Source organism: Ictidomys tridecemlineatus, chromosome 5 (genome assembly GCF_052094955.1).
Source record: "Ictidomys tridecemlineatus isolate mIctTri1 chromosome 5, mIctTri1.hap1, whole genome shotgun sequence".
NCBI classification, from domain to species: Eukaryota; Metazoa; Chordata; class Mammalia; order Rodentia; family Sciuridae; genus Ictidomys; species Ictidomys tridecemlineatus.
The window spans coordinates 45,931,155-45,948,593 of NC_135481.1; the positions used below are offsets into that span (position 1 = coordinate 45,931,155).

At 36.3% G+C, this 17,439-nt stretch overlaps 2 protein-coding genes across 2 annotated transcripts in view; one reads left to right on the forward strand and one right to left on the reverse strand.

Annotated features, from left to right (window-relative positions):
* The window catches only part of Aven (apoptosis and caspase activation inhibitor), a 152,750-nt gene that overhangs the window by 72,176 nt on the left and 63,135 nt on the right, over nucleotides 1-17,439 (reverse strand). The window lies entirely within an intron of this gene.
* Nucleotides 16,143-17,439, forward strand: part of Chrm5 (cholinergic receptor muscarinic 5) — a 79,339-nt gene continuing 78,042 nt past the window's right edge. The window contains exon 1 of the mRNA XM_078049893.1: nucleotides 16,143-16,992. The gene's annotated coding sequence lies outside the window, so the exon portion shown is untranslated. The remainder of the gene's footprint in view (nucleotides 16,993-17,439) is intronic.

The following is a 17,439-nucleotide window of genomic DNA, read 5'->3' on the forward strand; positions in this document are numbered from 1 at the left end:
TACCTTTGCCTTCCCTGTTTTAATGGCTGGCCTTATGTTTCAGCCTCTATCACTCTGTTCCTGGTGTTCCCCTCAACCTGAAATGCCCTCTTACTTCAACACTACACACCCACCCTTGCCAACAATGTCTCTCAAATTTTCTGATTGTCAGTTCAGTAGCTGAAAATATGTATTTGTTTAATTTGCATTTTTCTTATGAGTAGGTTGAGCATTTCTCCAACAAGTTTGAGTCATTTGCATTGCATTTTATATGAACAGTCTGCTTACAGCCTTTGTCCATTTTTAATGAGGTTGTTAAAAGTCATGATATACGCTAGAAAGCAATTCTCTGTGATATGAATTACAATCAATCCTACCCCACACACACATATCCATACCCAGTCATTTGTCTTTCAGTTTAGTTATGGTGAGCTTTTCCATGCAGAAATCCTTAATTTTTATATAATAAAATTGAAGTCCTTTTTTTTGGATTGTATATCATATTTTTAAAAAATATCTTTCTCATTCTGACACTAGAAAAGAGTTTGTCTATAATTTTTTCTAATACTTTCATGGGTTCATTTTTTTTACATTAAACTTTCACACACACACACACACACACACACACAGGTTTCATCCTGTTACACAGTATGAGGTTTGAATTTCATTTTTTTTCCAGTAAACTGAAGTAATTCATGTTATTGTATTATTTATTTTTAATTTTAATGTTATATATGACAACAGAATGCATTATAATTCATATTACACATATAGAACACAATTTTTCATATCTCTGGTTGTACACAAAGTAGAGTTGCATCCTTTGTGTCTCCATACATGTACTTAGGGTAATGATGAACATCGCATTCCACCATCTTTCCTACCCCATGCTCTTCCCTTTCCCCTTTGCCCTATTTAGAGTTCATTTCATCCTCCCATCCCCCACACACAGCATATTATAAATCAGCATCCTTAAATCAGAGAAATCACTCAGCATTTAGTTTTTTGGGATTGGATAATTTTACTTACCATTACATTCTCCAGCTCCATCCAGTTACTTGCAAATGCCATGATTTTATTCTCTTTTAATGCTGAATAATATTCCATGGTGTATAGATACCACTTTTTTAATCCATTCATCTACTGAAGGGCATATAGGTTGGTTAAACGGTTTAGCTATTGTAAATTATGCTGCTATAAACATTGTGTCCCTGTAGTATGCTAACTTAAAATCCTTTGGGTATAAACTGAGGCGTGGGATAACTGGCCAAAGGTGGTTCCATTTGTAAGTTTTCTGAGGTATCTCCATATTGCTTTCCATAGTGATTGCACCAATTTGCAGGCCCACCAGCAGTGTATGAGTTTACATTTCCTCCCACATCCTCGCCAACACTTACTGTTATTTGTATTCTTAATAGCTGCCATTCTGACTAGAGTGAGAAGAATCTTAGTTTTGATTTACATTTCTCTAATTGCTAGAGATGGTGAACATTTTTTCATATATTTGCTGATTGTCTATCCTTTTCTGAGAAGTGTTCAGTTCCTTGGCCATTTATTGATTGGGTTTTTTGGGGGGGTTTTTTTGGTGTTAATATTTTTGAGTTCTTTATATATAGTAGAGATTAGTGCTCTATCTCACGTGCATGTGGTAAAAATTTGTTTCCAATTAGTAGGCTCTCTATTCAGCTCACTGATTGTTTCTTTTGCTGAGAAGAAGCTTTTCCGTTTTCTACTTCCCACCCCACCCCCAGATGGCAATTTCATTTGGACCAATATCATTTATTAACAAGTGCATCTTTTTTTCCAATGATTTGAAATGCTCTAGAATTTTTTTTCTTTTTTATTTTTTCCTTTTTTTTTTTTTTTTTTTTGATCCATCATGCTTAAAATTTCTCAAGAGTCACAAAACTAGGATTAGGAGTAGTTTATATTTAAGGCATTATCTTATATCTTCTTAGATTATAAGAATTTATCTTGCTTGTGAGTTCTTCAGCAATGGTATTAAGAACTATGTACTTGGGCTGGGGATGTGGCTCAGTGGTCTAGTGCCCCTGAGTCCAATCCCTGATTCAAAAAAAAAACAACAACACTATGCACTCTTATGTGAACAGCTTATAGTAAGTGCTTAACAAATGTTCTCTGAATGATAGTGAACCACATTATTTAATGACAGCTATTGCTGGCACAGAGTTCAATTCTTACAATTTCTAAGATTGCAACACTGGTAAATCATGCTAATATTCCAATGGGTAATTGTGCCAAGCTGCCCCATCTACCACAGACTTTTCTTACTTGACAAGTCCTTCAGTCTAGTCATTATCTAGGAACCTCACTAGTGCCAATGAAAATTTAATCACAATTTGACACTCACATTATAACCACTATGGAAAATGATTTGGCTGTTTGTAAAATTAAGTATAAATCCATACGCTAACCCAGAAAGTCTACTCCTAGGTTTTTACTCAAGACAAATGAAAATATTGCATAAGAAGACTTGTGTTTGGGAGTTTTATTTAAAATAACCCATAACTGAAACTATAACAAATGTCTGTCAATATGAGAACTGATAAAAATGAACTGTGCTACAGCCACATGATAGAATACTGGTCAACAATAAAAAGGAATAAGCTACATGCAACATCAGTAGGTCTCAAAATCACTATATTATATGAGAAAAGTCAGACATGACACTATATAATTCCATTTGAATGCAGCTTAGGAATAGGTAAAATAATAATGATGACAGAAATTTGAACCATAGTTGCCTAAAGAGGAGGCCAAAAGTGAAGTGGCCATTCCAGAGTGATGGTGATATTTTATATCAGTGTTTTCAAAGTATGATCCCTAAACCAGCAGCATCTAGGAACTATTAGAAATATAAATTTCTATAAATATAAATTTTCTATCTCTGCTCCAGACCTACTGCATCAAATTCTGGAGGTAAGTGTAACAATCTACGGTTTGTTAAGCCATCCAGGAAATTTCTGATACATAATAAAACTGAGAACCATTATTCTATAACTTGTTTATAGAGGTCAGTACATAGCTGTTTACAAATTATTAAAGCTTATCAAACTGTTCACTTAAGATTTGAGTATTTTATATGCTAATTTCACCTCAATGTTTAAAATTTGGATATAATTTTTAAAATATTATCATTAACCCAAATCTGTCTTTTCCATTTATTTCCTTTACCTTGATAAATGGCAAGGTAAACTTGAATAAGAAAACTCCCTCTAGAGCTTCCCCTCCTTTGCTTTGCACTTCAGTTACCACTTCTGGTAAATTTACTTCTGAAGCATCCCTCTCCTCTTCATCCCTACCCTCAATGTCTAATTTTTCTAGTTCAGACACTTTATGTTCTTCACCTCATCTAGTGAAACAGCATCCATCTCTCCTTCCCCAATTCATTCTCTAAATCATTTCTCCATGCTATAGGTCTTCTCCATATCTTTCTGTAGCTTTTTTTAAAGCTTATGGTTCATGACTCCTATCCAGAGCACAAAATTCTCTCCCCCAACTTAGTGGGGCACTACGACCTTTGGCAACCTGGTCCTAGCCCATCATATCCAGTCCCCTCAGAGCTTACACTACACCAACACCAAGTCAAGATTTTGCTAATATGCTATGCCTGTCCTTGTCTCCAATTCTCCATTCAAGCTGCTTCTCATGTCTAAAATGCCATCTGTCCCACTTCCCTGACCACTGTAATCATAGCTATATTGCAATATTCACTCCATATTGAAAAAGTTGCTAGCCATATAAGATAGAGGCTTGCTAAAACTTAATTCACCAGTAACCAGAGTTGACACAAACACAGCCTTTAAGCAACCTACATTGTTGCACATAGGTGGAAGAAGCATATGGTCTATTAATGCATATTTTAAGATGGCCATCTGTACCAAACCAAACTGAATTATAGAACCCTCAGGAAATCTGCATGGTGTATACCTGTGACTTGTGATAAAAATTTTTCATATTTAAACTTTATTTCTTTACATTATGCTTCCTGTTAACTCCACAATAGAAAATTAATAAACATTAGGAAAAAAATTTCAAATGCAAAATTTTAAAATATATGATGCAAATTATACATTTCAGACACCCTGAGAATTTCATAAATATGCAAAGATTCACAAACTACAATAATATACTGTTTTAATAAGTAGTTGATGCTACTGGGTTATAAAATCATTATAATAAAGGAGTAACTGCAAATCATTTTTGAAAAAGCAATTAAATTTTACTAGTTAATATAAATAATCTAAAGATGATTTAAAATATACAAGAGGAAATACATAGAGTAAAAGAAAATGGCACTGATTTTCATGTAATTTTTTTGTTCTTTTTAGTTATATGTGATAATAGAATGTATTTTGACATATCATATATATACATGGAGCATAATTTCCCATTCTTGTGGTTATACGTGATATGGAGTTATACTGGTTATGAATTCATATATGAGCATAAGAGATTGATGTCCAATTCATTCTGTATTTCCCATTCCCATCCCCACTCTCTTCCCCTCATTCCCCCCTGTCTAATCTAGTGAACCTCCACTTCTCCTTCCCCTCTGCCTGTTATGAGCCAGCATCCACATATCAGAGAGAACATTTGGCCTTTGATTTTTAGTGACTAGCTTATTTCACTTAGCATGATAGCCTCCAATTCCATCCATTTACTGGTAAATGCCATAATTTCATTCTTCTTTATGGCTGAGTAATATTCCACTGTGTATATATACCACATTTTCTTTATCCATTCATCTGTTGAAGGGCACCTAGGTTGGTTCCATAGCTTACCTATTAGGAATTGAGCTGCTATGAACATTGATATGGCCTATAGTATGCCAATTTTAAGTCCTTTGGGTATATACTGAGGAGTGGGATAACTGGGTCAAGTGTGGTTCCATTCCAAGAAAAAAAAAATTCTTGATTTTATTTGCACCCCTTTGTTTCTAGTTTCTTAAACGTCCCTTTAAAAATCCCTTGCTGACCCCAAGGAGCAAAATGGACAACAGTCTTCATCTTCTCCATCAGATGATTTTTCAAATAAAGTCATCTTCCTGGCCTCAACTGTCTCTCAACTTAATTGGCTTATTGTATGGCAAACAGATGGACTTGAGTTCCTTAACAGCCGCGCTTTAAAATCCAGTGGAAACATCACTTCTCTGATAAAATTTCCTTATCACCTTACTCCTGGGAGAAAGAATTGCTCCTTTTCACAGTGTTTACATTTTTCAACTAGATAAAAGTATATGGACCTAGACTGTACTTTTTCATGCAAATTTCGGTCTTCAAGGACCTGAACTAGTAGTTTTAGGTAATCTCTGAATATCATTCCATTATTTATAACCTTTCAAAAGGTACTTATTACTGACTAGATAAGTCCAACACAAGTCTATCTTAATGCCTCTTAAACACCTCCCTCAGCACTCCCAGCCCTCAAGGCACGAAATCCCCAGGTGTTTCCATGTCTTCCCTGCCTGAACTCCCTCCTTTCCCTATCCCCACCATTCCCCTCTCCCCATCTCAGGTTCCGATTCAAGTCAAACTAGAACACAATAATAACAGGTCCAAGGTCTAGGAATAAGCAAGGAAAAAATGGTCAGAAGCCAGGCAAATTGGAATGAGAGTGAATAGTAGAAAAACTGATCCTTCTCAGCAAATGCTGGAAAAACCACCAAGAGAAAAGTATCATATCTGCCCTATGGAAGCTCTTTCAGTGGCAGCTGAACAGAAAAAAAAATTTCTACAATGCAGCATGTGACAACAGAGTGCTAGCGTATATATTATACTACATACCTACAGACACACTCATATGCACAAATACAAAGAGATACATTTTCAAATAAATTAAAGGCATGCCATCATGGGACTGAATCCAAGATCAAAGACTGTTAAGCAGAAGATGCTGAATTCCAATATCTGTGCTGCAGAGTAACTCCTACTAAATTCCTGTTGAATGATTTGTCCCTAGGCCAGTTGTTTAACCCTTCAGAGCCTTAATTTGCTTATTATGAAAGAAAGAATCTTGATCGGAAATAGAAGTTTCTTTAGCAATATTCATAATTAACAAAAGCACAATCCTAGACACCAAATTATGCTCCTTTAACACGGTGGATAGGGAGTTCTGGAAATCTAACCATGGGGGAAAACTGAATCAACAGATACATGAACTTCATATGTCACATCCTGTGAATGTGACGTTGAATTTTAAAACCCTGAAAATTACAGCTTATAATGGAACTGCTGACACAACCTCAAACACACTAGCAAACCAGAACCAGGTTGTTATGGCAACTAGAACACTTGGATTAAGAGAGGGAGAGAGAGGATCTTTGTGTGTCAGATTTTATTGCCATTTCCATTAGAAATACTAAAAAATGTTTATATATAGTCTCAGAATTACATTCATCATTTAGCAATAAACAAGCTTCTTATTAACCCTTTGGATTAAAAAATAAATAAAATGGGTTTTGAAACATTAAAATGTACTCTTCCTCAGGGATCCCTAATCAACGCTTGCCATCAACTTAGGTTTGGCACACCTCCCTGATCTTTCCACATTGAACTAGCTATTCCTCCTTTGCGTGAGCCATTTTACCTACTATTCTGTAGATACTTGAGTGGCTATCACAGTGAAAATGACATTATTCCTCATATGCCTGTCTCACCAACTCCACCTCAGCTGCTGGAGGGCAGAGTCCAGCACTTAGTCACCTTCAAAAATCAGTGCCAAACTGTTCATTCGACTGAAGACTAAAGCACAAATCTTTTCAAATTATAAATATGAAATCTCTCTACATAAATAAAGTCACTTATTTTACCATGTCAAATATACTTCTTATAAAACATTTCATCTTTCTTATTATGTTTAAGAATCTTTATTAAAGAAATTGAGAAGTAAATGGTACATCTCATGGAAGGAACAATAGGCTACAATTCCAAAACTTGGGCTATTGTTCTGACCCATCTACTGTTAACCAATTGCAAGATCTGCATCCTTGGGTAAATTCCATCTTCTCAGATGCTCAGTATTCTTGTTACCTGAGACCCAGGGCAGAGGCCTAACTCTAGGGTTCTAAGAAATCAGATCTAATCACTTGCAAAAAAAAGCAAACAGAAAAGATAATGGTGACAAGCAAGAAAGGAATCTTAACCAAAATGGCCACACTGGGAAGGCAAAGTGAGATCCAGCATCTCAGCCCGTCTTCAGGGCATTGCCATGACCTTTAGGGAGATCTCAGTCCATGATTGGCTGACTGCATTGCTCTGGGGTTAAGGTGAGGCAGAACATCATGCCAGAAGTTGCAGAGGAAAAGATCATTTCATGGCAGCCAGGAAACAATGAGAGAAAGGGGCCAGGGATAGATATAGCCCAAGGTCACGCCCCCACTGACCAACTTCCTCCAACCACACACCACTTCTTACAGTTACCACCCAATAGACTATTCAACCGTTTACAGAAAATGTATTAATCTATTGATGAAGTTAGAACCCTAATCATTGCCTAAAAGCCCCACCTCTGAACTTTGCTGCACTTGGGAATCATGCTTCTAAAACATGAGCTTTTGAGGGGATGTTCTACATCCAAACCATAACACATGCTAATGTGAAGAGCTAAAAAGTTCACAAAGTTGTGCCGCAGTCTGGCTGGGCACAAAATCACGAGCCACCACACACCTTGTAGATTCAAACAGCAACTCTTTATTCTCGAACTGTCACTGGCACTCTACACGAACGTTCTGGGGAAAATCCACCGGCTCTCTACATCCCAAATACTCTCTGAATCCCGAGAGAACTCAATGGGAACTCAAGGAGCGGGGCGGGCGCCTGAGGCAGCAGGATTCCTATTCCCAGCAGGGTCCACCTTAAACCTGGAACCGCCCTAAACCCAAGGAGGGGATACTCCCTATTCCCAGCAGGATCCTCCCTAAACCCGGATCCACCGTGGTCCTTGAGCAGGGTCACCTTACTCAAACAAGCCCATTTCCACAATGGAGAGTCCTCCCTCTAAGCAACATGGGGTAGGCTGACAAGGAAATTGCCATGCGTCATTCTTACTTAGCTGTGGCTCTCAGCAAAGTTGTAAGTAATAAAGGAAGCAGACACAAAATGAAGACAGAGATCCCAAAGTTTATACTGCTTTTATCTTCTCATTGGACATCAGCAGGCCTGAGTAAAGATCACTGCTTTAGCAAAGGTAATCTAAGTCCTATTAGAGTTGCATCTAGAAAATGAGGTGTCTGATCATCACTGTGCTGCCTATGGACCAGTGAAAGGGTAAAGTTTCTAAGCTGCAAAGCCTGAATTAAAATGTAAAAGACCGGGCATGGTAAAGTTCCTCTGCTACATCCAGCTACACCCAGAACCTTAAATTCCTGAGATAGTTAAAACAACGCCCTACTAGCCATTAGCCTAGAGCCCTGTGCAATTTGTCATACAGGGCCAGAACCAATCAGTTTGAATGTGTACACCCTCCCCTTAGGAGTGACCAATCACCCCCGCCCGATCTGTTCCCGCCAATGAATGTGCTAATCATGTATGAGAGTTGCTGTTCAATTTTCCCACGCCTCATGCTGATTTGTTCTGATGTATTCAAAGCCCCCGCCCTCCCCAAAAAATGTACTTAAGCACTGCTTAGCCTCTGCTCTGGGCTCTGGGCTGCTCTCCCTTCTTGAGTGAGCCTAGAGCCTCAGCGCGCTGAATTGGATCCTCAATAAATCCCCTTCTGCATTTGCATAAGTCAGTCTCTTGGTGGTCTCTTTCTCCGGACCCTTACACCAGTATCACCAATAAAAAAAAAAATCTTAATTAAGGAAATATGTTGCATCAAAAACTGCTCATTAAAGATTTTAAGAAATGATTCCTAACCAGGTTTGGGCAAGCGGCCAAGTACAGCATATTTATTCTTAGAGTGGCTTTTCAAAGTGCACCCCATACAGGAAGATTGATTTATCAATTCTTTCCTACTTTTCTGGAATACTTGCAAGGAAAGAAGTTATGACTAGTATGTGTTACATGTAAGGGGTGGAGACAAGAGAAAACATTAGATTAAAAGCCATCATGAAGGGCTGGGGTTGTAGCTCAATGGTAGAGGGCTTGCCTAGCACTGGGTTCAATTCTCAGCACTATATATAATAAAATAAAAAGTTTACTGACAACTTAAAGAAAATTTTTTTAAAGCCATCATGAACCAAAGAAATAGAGGGGAGGGAGGGGAGGGAGTTATTTACAAAGCTAACATACAAGAGTATGATGATCCCCACAAATAAAGGTTAAAAAGTATTCCTTCACATTTCTCTAGTATTTGAAAGGGTAAGAACTATCAGATCCACAGTATAAGTTGTTCAATATGTTGTATTGATGTTCTTCTTCTAAACCACCTCCTATCCAGTTTCAGCAAATTTTTTCTCTGCCCATGGTTGCTCCAGCCAGACTTCTGGGGGTCATTTTCAACACTTCACTCCCATCATACCCAGACACCCAATTATCAACAGATTCTATCATTTATACCTTCAAAATATCCCACTAATCTGTCCATTTCCTTCCTCTTTTACTCTTATCATCTTAGCCTAAGGAAGCATCTCACATTTTGCCTGTATCACCACAATAAGCAATTGACAGACCAGTGAGGAGGTTAATTTATGAGAAGGCACTCAAAGCAATCAAAATTTCTCTGCTTAAAAATTTTCTGTAAGTCCCCCCATCTTACTGTATGTCATACAGTGATCAAGGCTGTTCTTATTTATTCATTACTACACCAAGATGCATCTTCCATTTCTCACAGAGTTCTACCCTAGAAATTATCCTGTAATGGCTGTATGTATTATCTACCTATTCTTGGAACTCTTCTCTTTTGTCTTTCAAATAATAAATGAAAGTGTTAAATGAAATCTATCCCAACTCACAGAATCCCCAACACTCCTTACTTCAAGAACTAATGTCTACTCTTATAGTTATCTTGCTGGTTATTCATTTAATGATTCCTAGAGCTATTTACAGATTTAGCCATATATTGATGCTTTTAAAATAGACTAAAGTATTAACTTTGTTGAAATATTTTTTGAATCTGAAATATAACCCTCGTTTTTCTATTGATCCACATAGTTATGTCTGATACCATGCTATCTTTTCTTGATTGTTTTATTCACTTAAGCATTCAAGGATTCCACATTCTGTATATGTCTGTGTTTGACATATTTTTCTGAGTCCCTATTGGGTGGTTGTATAGATTATTTTCACTTGCTCACACATAAATAATTCTATAATTAACATCTTTTCATCAATATCATGGCACTGGGGTTAAGAACATAGAACACTTAGGTTTGCATTCTAGCTCTGCCATTTACAAGCTCTAAAAATCCTGGACTAATGACTTAACTTCCATGTACCTTTAAGAATTCTATTTTTTAATACTTTTAGCTGATCTACATATAAAACATTAAAATTATATGTATCAATGAGGTACCATGTAATGTTTGATACATGTATACACTTCATAATGGTCAAATTAAAATAAACCTATATATCCCTAAAAACATTTACCATTTCTTTATGGTAAACTTCCAAAATCCTTTCTTCTGGTTTTCGGAAATGCACCACACATTATTGTGATTTATAGATACCCACTATGCAATGGTTCACCAGAGTTTCTTGCTCTTACCTAACTAAAACTAAGTTACCCATTGATTTAACTTTCCCCATCCCTCCCCACCTCACTACTTTCTCCAGCCTCTGGTGACCACCATTCTATTCTCAACTTCTGAGACCAACTTCTTCATATACCGCCCCCCAACCCATGTGTGAAATCACACCATACTTGTCTTTCTATACCTGGCTTATTTCACTTAACATAATGATCTCCAGTTCTACTCATATTGCCACAAAGGATAGGATTTCATTGTTTGTATAGCTGAATAGTGTTACATTGGGTATATGTAGAAGGCTTCTATGCTTTAAAACTAGATCCACCACCCAAAAAGTCATTAATGTTTAGTTTTCAGAATTTCCCACAGAGCCTGTTATAGATAAGAGTCTGACAAATGGATGAGCTTTCTACATATCACTAAATGTTTACCTTTTAATATTTCTGCTCATTGCTTTCTCAATATCACCCTTAATTTCTTTTAAAACTGAAAATTGCCATTAGTTCAAAATATTTATCTACTTAAACAATGCTATAAAACAGTATTGTAAAGCTGATAATGATTACACCCAAATTTTGGCCTAAAATGGAAGCACTAAAATACTCCAAACAGTTATGCAACCTATATAAGAAAAGAGCACTAAAATTTCTTTAAATTGGGTGGCTGGACTACACTGTCTCTTCCGTCCCTTGCAGAAATAACATTAAACTAAGTTCCTATAATAATGACAACAACTGCTGACACCTATTGAGCACTCACCCTTTGTGTACCAGGCACTGTGTTCCATGATCTTCATGGGTCATTCAGAATACATTTATAAGTGTGCTACCATGAGATGCTTCTCTCTTTAAACACCTTATCAGGTAACAGATCAACTAGGACCTAGACTTCTTATAAATATTTCTCTAGAAGAAAGCAAAATGGAGGCTTCCAAACCTCGGTTGAGACCATCTTGTTCACTGGCATAGGAAAGGAGGGGTTTTGCTTTGTTTTGCTTTTGTATGAACTGCTTCCCCAAAGATTAGATTCCTTGAGCTGCTGAGAAGGAATCAGGGCAGGGTTGGGGGTGGGGGTAAGAAGCCCAGTCAATAATTCTACATGCCAGAAAGAAAGGTTCCTTCCCAGACTGAAGAAGATGCAGTATCAGAGCTTATCAAGAAAGCAGGAGTGATCCTGCTGGAAATGAAGAGCTACAGGGAGCATCAATGGAGATTCAACAAACCTGGAAATCTCAAGGACCCTAGCAATTAGGATCTAAAAGTATATGATGTGGGTAGGCCTAACATGCCATCCTGTAACCACAAGTTCAAATGTCTGTGACTCATTAGACATCAGTGTTCTTGGGGGGCAGGGACCTTGTTATTTTTTTTTCAACTTTCCCCCAGGACATAGCATAGTTGTTTGACCTAGAACATAAGTAGCATTTAATAAATCTTTAATGGGAAATATTAGTAAACAATCTTTCCTGGAACATATCAATTCCACTTACAGGGCAAAGCTAGAAAACCAGAGCTTTCCAAGGTGTGGTCTGGAGACCTCTAGTGGTTGTCTTCTGTTTACCAGAAGTCTTAAAATCTGAAGGATGGAAAAAGGCCCAATACCAGAACATAGGTTATAAGGCCCAAACCACTGAAAACAAATAGATTCTATGATAGAGAAATACACTCGATTTTTCTTAAATCTTGAATTAGAAGATAAAAATGGAATATATTTACATGAATGTGGTACAAATGAAAGAAGAATTGTTTTCTAAGTTTTGTTGTCAAGTATTATGTATCTAGTTCATTTCCCCCCACATAGAGCCACATTTAGTCTTTTTAAATTTAATTTTTAAAAAATTGACTTAAACACAAATGACTAGTATTTTAAACAATATTTCTGTTTGAGAGACCATAAAAGAATAGAGTATATAATTCGGGGAAGTTAAAAAAAAAAAAAAAAAGACACTCCTGGCTAAACACAAAGTATGGAAGACAAGAAGAAAACATTCCTTCTACATTAATTTCACTGTACCTTTCTTAAGGATAGACAATTCTCGGGATCATGTATAGAGCATCTGAGATCTCAAAGAAACAGCAGATCTCCATTTTGGTAGAATGGTGGTCATACTGAAGAGGAGCCAAAATTATACTGGGAGTCCCACACTTCAGTGATCTGTATTCTCAGTAAGGAATCATGCTGGACCCTGGAACCATCAGGCCTGGATTCATACTATAATTCAATATCTTATTAGATGAGTAAACCTGAGTAAGTGACAACCTCTCTGTACCTCAGTTTCCTCTTTTATAAAGTAACAATCTCTAGTCTGTGCCTCAGAGCTGTTAAAAGTAAAATGCATTATACACTAAATGCAAAGAATCGAGAACAGTGTCTTATACCTAGTAAAGAATTAATGAGCACATTTATTTTAGAAAAAGTAGACATGGTTCTATAGTTCTCTTAAAATTTTAACTTTTCCCCTTAGTTTAGTAACTAAAAAATAATCACATTCAATTGAGATAATGAATATTTGAAATGTCCTAAAAGGAAGTAATTGTCACAGAAGACATAATTAACCACAAACTTCACTTAGTTAGGAACTTCAAAACATAAAGAGGAGTCTTTTACACACACACACACACACACACACACACACACACACACTATAAAAGCTGTTAGAGTTTTACAAAGACTCAAACATCTATGAGCATACTTACTTCTAGGTATGGAACAAATGTTATAGCAGGAAAAAAAGGCTTGTGGGAGGATCATCTTTCTTATAATATATAAAGTTATTTAAAAACTTATGAAGCCTATGAAAACTTTTGAAGTTGTTTAGACAACTTTAGAGTGGAAATAGAAGAATGCAAACTAAATATGAGAATAAAAGGAGGTATCAAAATAAAAGATGGAAATATCTCCAAAAAACCCACAAAAAATAAATAAATAAAACCATTCTTTATTATAGGCATCAAAGAACAACACTATTCAGAGAGGCAACGTCTTGCTTTAAATCACAAGGTTTGACCAATAGAAAGTAAAAATAAACATAGGTTTCTATAAACAAGATCACCATCAGGGACACCAAGAGCTAAGTCACAATGGCTGAGGTGCACCTCTTTTGGTTTTAGAACTTTCTAGATCACCAACTCAGTTTTTTTTTCTATTAATTCAGCATATAGCCAGGTTACCAAAGATAATGATTCAAAACAGAGTGGGAATTTACACCCCAAGTACACTTAACACTTATTATTCTAGCTCCTTACATAATCACAATTTCACCAACCATACAAAATTCTCCAGTAGAACCTGCATGTTTTCAAATACTTTTTTGATGTGACATTACTTTATAAATGATTAAGGAGAAAAATTACAGAGACAACTTACGAGTTGAAGCATCTGGGCTCACCTTTTACGAATTACCCCTATATTATGGTCATAGTTGGTAACCATTTACTAAGCTTTCAAAAAGTGATTTGCATTTAGGTAAGTAACACACACACACACACTCCTTGTTTAGCAAGATTTAAGAAAGAAGGCACAATTTAAGAACATCAAAAAACACCAGAGTTTCTAAACATTTTTGCAATAACATATGATAGGAGTCATAGCCACGACAGAACACCTGTGATCTAGGAGCATGTTAAGAGAGGAGCATTCTATAGCTCTTCATAGAAATGGGAACACAGTCCTCAGTAGTGGCATTGAGCCTACAAGGGCACACAAAGATATAATTTCCATCCATGTTCTTTGAATGGCTCCCCATATTTTAGGACCTCACGTTCTTGCAGGCTGGAAAAGTTAGACATATAATCAAATTTTATCAGGAGCTAGGAGTTCATCCTTATAGGGAAAATAAATTTTATGGGGGTGGGGGTTGATATCAATAGAAAAAAGCATATGTTATAGTCATTGGTTCACGTGAACACAACAGCTCCATTGGATTTTTTTTTTTTTTTTTTTTTTTTTACTTTTCTCATTTTAGATCTTCACAGAACTGTCATACTCAAATGATGAAGTGCGTTAAAACTTAAATTTATTGTAGGGGCTGGGGATGTGGCTCAAGCAGTAATGCGCTCACCTAGCATGCGTGGGCTGCTGGTTTCGATCCTCAGCACCACATAAAAATAAAATAAAGATGTTGTGTCCACCAAAAACTAAAAAAAATATATATTAAAAAATTCTCTCTCTTTAAAAAAAAATTTATTGTAGAAGTGTTCCACTATATTTGATAAGGTAACAAGTAAGGTAGTTCATTCAACCATAAAGCAGAACGGATCCTGGAATGCATTTAATTGAGTTTGTCCAGCCCCAAAGATAGCCTTAAGGGCTTGAGGCAGAATCTCAAACTACATCCCCCAGACCAAGTCAAGAAATACTTACAGAAAGCAACAAACCAAACCATGGCCCCTCATTACCATATAAATTGACATTACTTTGTGGTATCATACAGTATTAAGTGGAAAAAGACCAATAAAATACTCCAGAGATATGTTCTCTTGGGTATTCATATTACAAATGTATACAGAAGACAACTATTAAACTAAAATCTGTTTTTTTCATGGGATCATGGAAGTCAGTGTTTAAAGTTCTAATGCCTATCAAATATAAAAGGCATGCTTTAGATTCTTACTTGAAAAAGAAAGCCTACATAAAAAGACAGTTTGAGATACAAGGAATTTAAAATGGACTGGATAGTATGTAGCCCCAAGAATTATGCATTCTTTTAGGTGTGATGACACAGTGGTCACACGTAAAATAGTGTTCATATTTTTATATACATATATTAAAGTGTAAAGAAGTAAAATGAGATTTGCTTTAAAAAATCTTGATAATTATCAAGTCAGAATAATGGGTTTATAAGTATTCATGTATTGGTTTTCAGAATTTTGTGTAAAATTAAAATGCCTTATAATAATTCAAGCATTTAAAACATTCCATTGTCTAGAGACACTCCTGAAGATTCTATAGACAAGTAGAAAAAGATGTTCTTGCCAGATTTTAAAAAACTGAAGTACAAAAATTCTGAAATTGACATTTTAGAGCTATGTTTTATATAGCCAATCAGAATTCCATCTAAGAAAAAATTGCAATGAAGACCCTGTTAAAATTTTATACCAAATGATGACTCATAACACTTTATTCCAGAGCAACAAAATGCACGTGTCCAACAGATAGATAAAAACAGGTGTCTCTCTCATTTAAGAAACAGCCTTTCCTGGCCACAAACCTTTAAAACTCAATCAATATAGTCTTTCCATCTTGAACTTCTTAAAAATTATTTTCCTTTTTTAAGAAAAACTATATGATGAGTAAACAAGTCAGCAAAATTTCTGCAAATAATGCACAGCAAAGCGGGGTGGGGGGAACTTCCAGCCAAAAGGACTCACAAAGAGAAATAAACATTTTTCAAAAGCATTTTGGAAGCTCATTCCAGCTACCTCTACACCAAGCTCTTTTTCCTCCCCAAATACGTCATTTAACTGTCAAAATGACTCTTGCCCATTCTACCTGATCACACTCTAAGCTGCAGCTTTTCCTGGCTGGATTCACTTCTCAATGACAAGCTGCTTGGAGAGCACCTATCAACACGAATGTGATCATCTGTTCCTTTCCTCCTTCCTTTCAGGGCATACTGCTGTCCATCAGAAGTAATTAATGGGTTTGTTATGTATGAAAGCGTCATCGCATCAGTTTGCTGTCTGGTTTGAATAGCTCATATCAGCTCTTCATTCATGCCAAGTGTGCTCACTGTCCGAAGATATGATAAAGCTGTACTTCCTTTTGGATTTTTCCCTCGCTATTCTAAACAAGTGCACAACTATGTGTTACAGAAGCATAAGGAGGACAGAAGAAACCCCTTTACCCTCTGCAGAAAGCAAGCTAATGGACTAAAAAAAAAGTTGGTAAGGAGAAAACCAAGGGAAGCAAAAAGGTACAAGAGGACATCCATGCTTCTATAGATATTAATTTTAAAGCAATGTGATTTGGGAGTGTGAGTGATTCTGAAATACAGACCAGCAGAACTTTTCCAGAGGATAAAACATCTAGAGAAACAACCAGGATTTCTCACTGCTGAAACATTCAATGAATTTTTAATAAGTTCCGAACACTGTGGACAGATCAACTGCTATTATCTGATAAAGGCAAAATTCACTCTTTGAATTCTATAATCCTATCCAAATGGAGTCTTCATCTGCTGTGTGCTGTCCTGACTAATGCTACAGGATTATCAGGAATACAGGCAGAGACACTGCAAGAAATAAGACACACTGATGTACGAACACACACCAAAGGGGAGTGAAGAAGGTATTCGGGTACTGAAACTGCTATTTCCAGCTGGAGTTCAAATTACAGAGCTTCAAACCAACCACTGCCAGGTAAGGTTTGATTTTATGATGTTAATTTATAGCTTGACTACTACAATTAAATCTGCTGTTGCTGTGAATGAGCCAGAAGATTTAAATTTCATGCAGTTCTCTCTGAAGCTTTATGTAGATTTAAGTCTTCTGAGGTAAACACTTGTTTCTACTTATGTTGTATAAATGAGTCACTTATAACTAGATAATAAAACATCCCAAAATCCCATTTTTCACTGGATTCATCCCATCTTTGTCTTCATTTTTTTTAATCCCAATTTTTATTTAGAAGCTTGGAAAAAAATGCGTGAGGTGAGCCCAGAATGGTGCATAAGAACCATTTACAGATGCTTTTTAAACAATAAAAAGAATTTTATTTTCCAGGGCGTTTGGTAAAACAAAAAAATTAACAAGTATCTTAATATTTCTGTTAGGGTAAAAGAACAAAGCTCAATGACGAATTTTTAT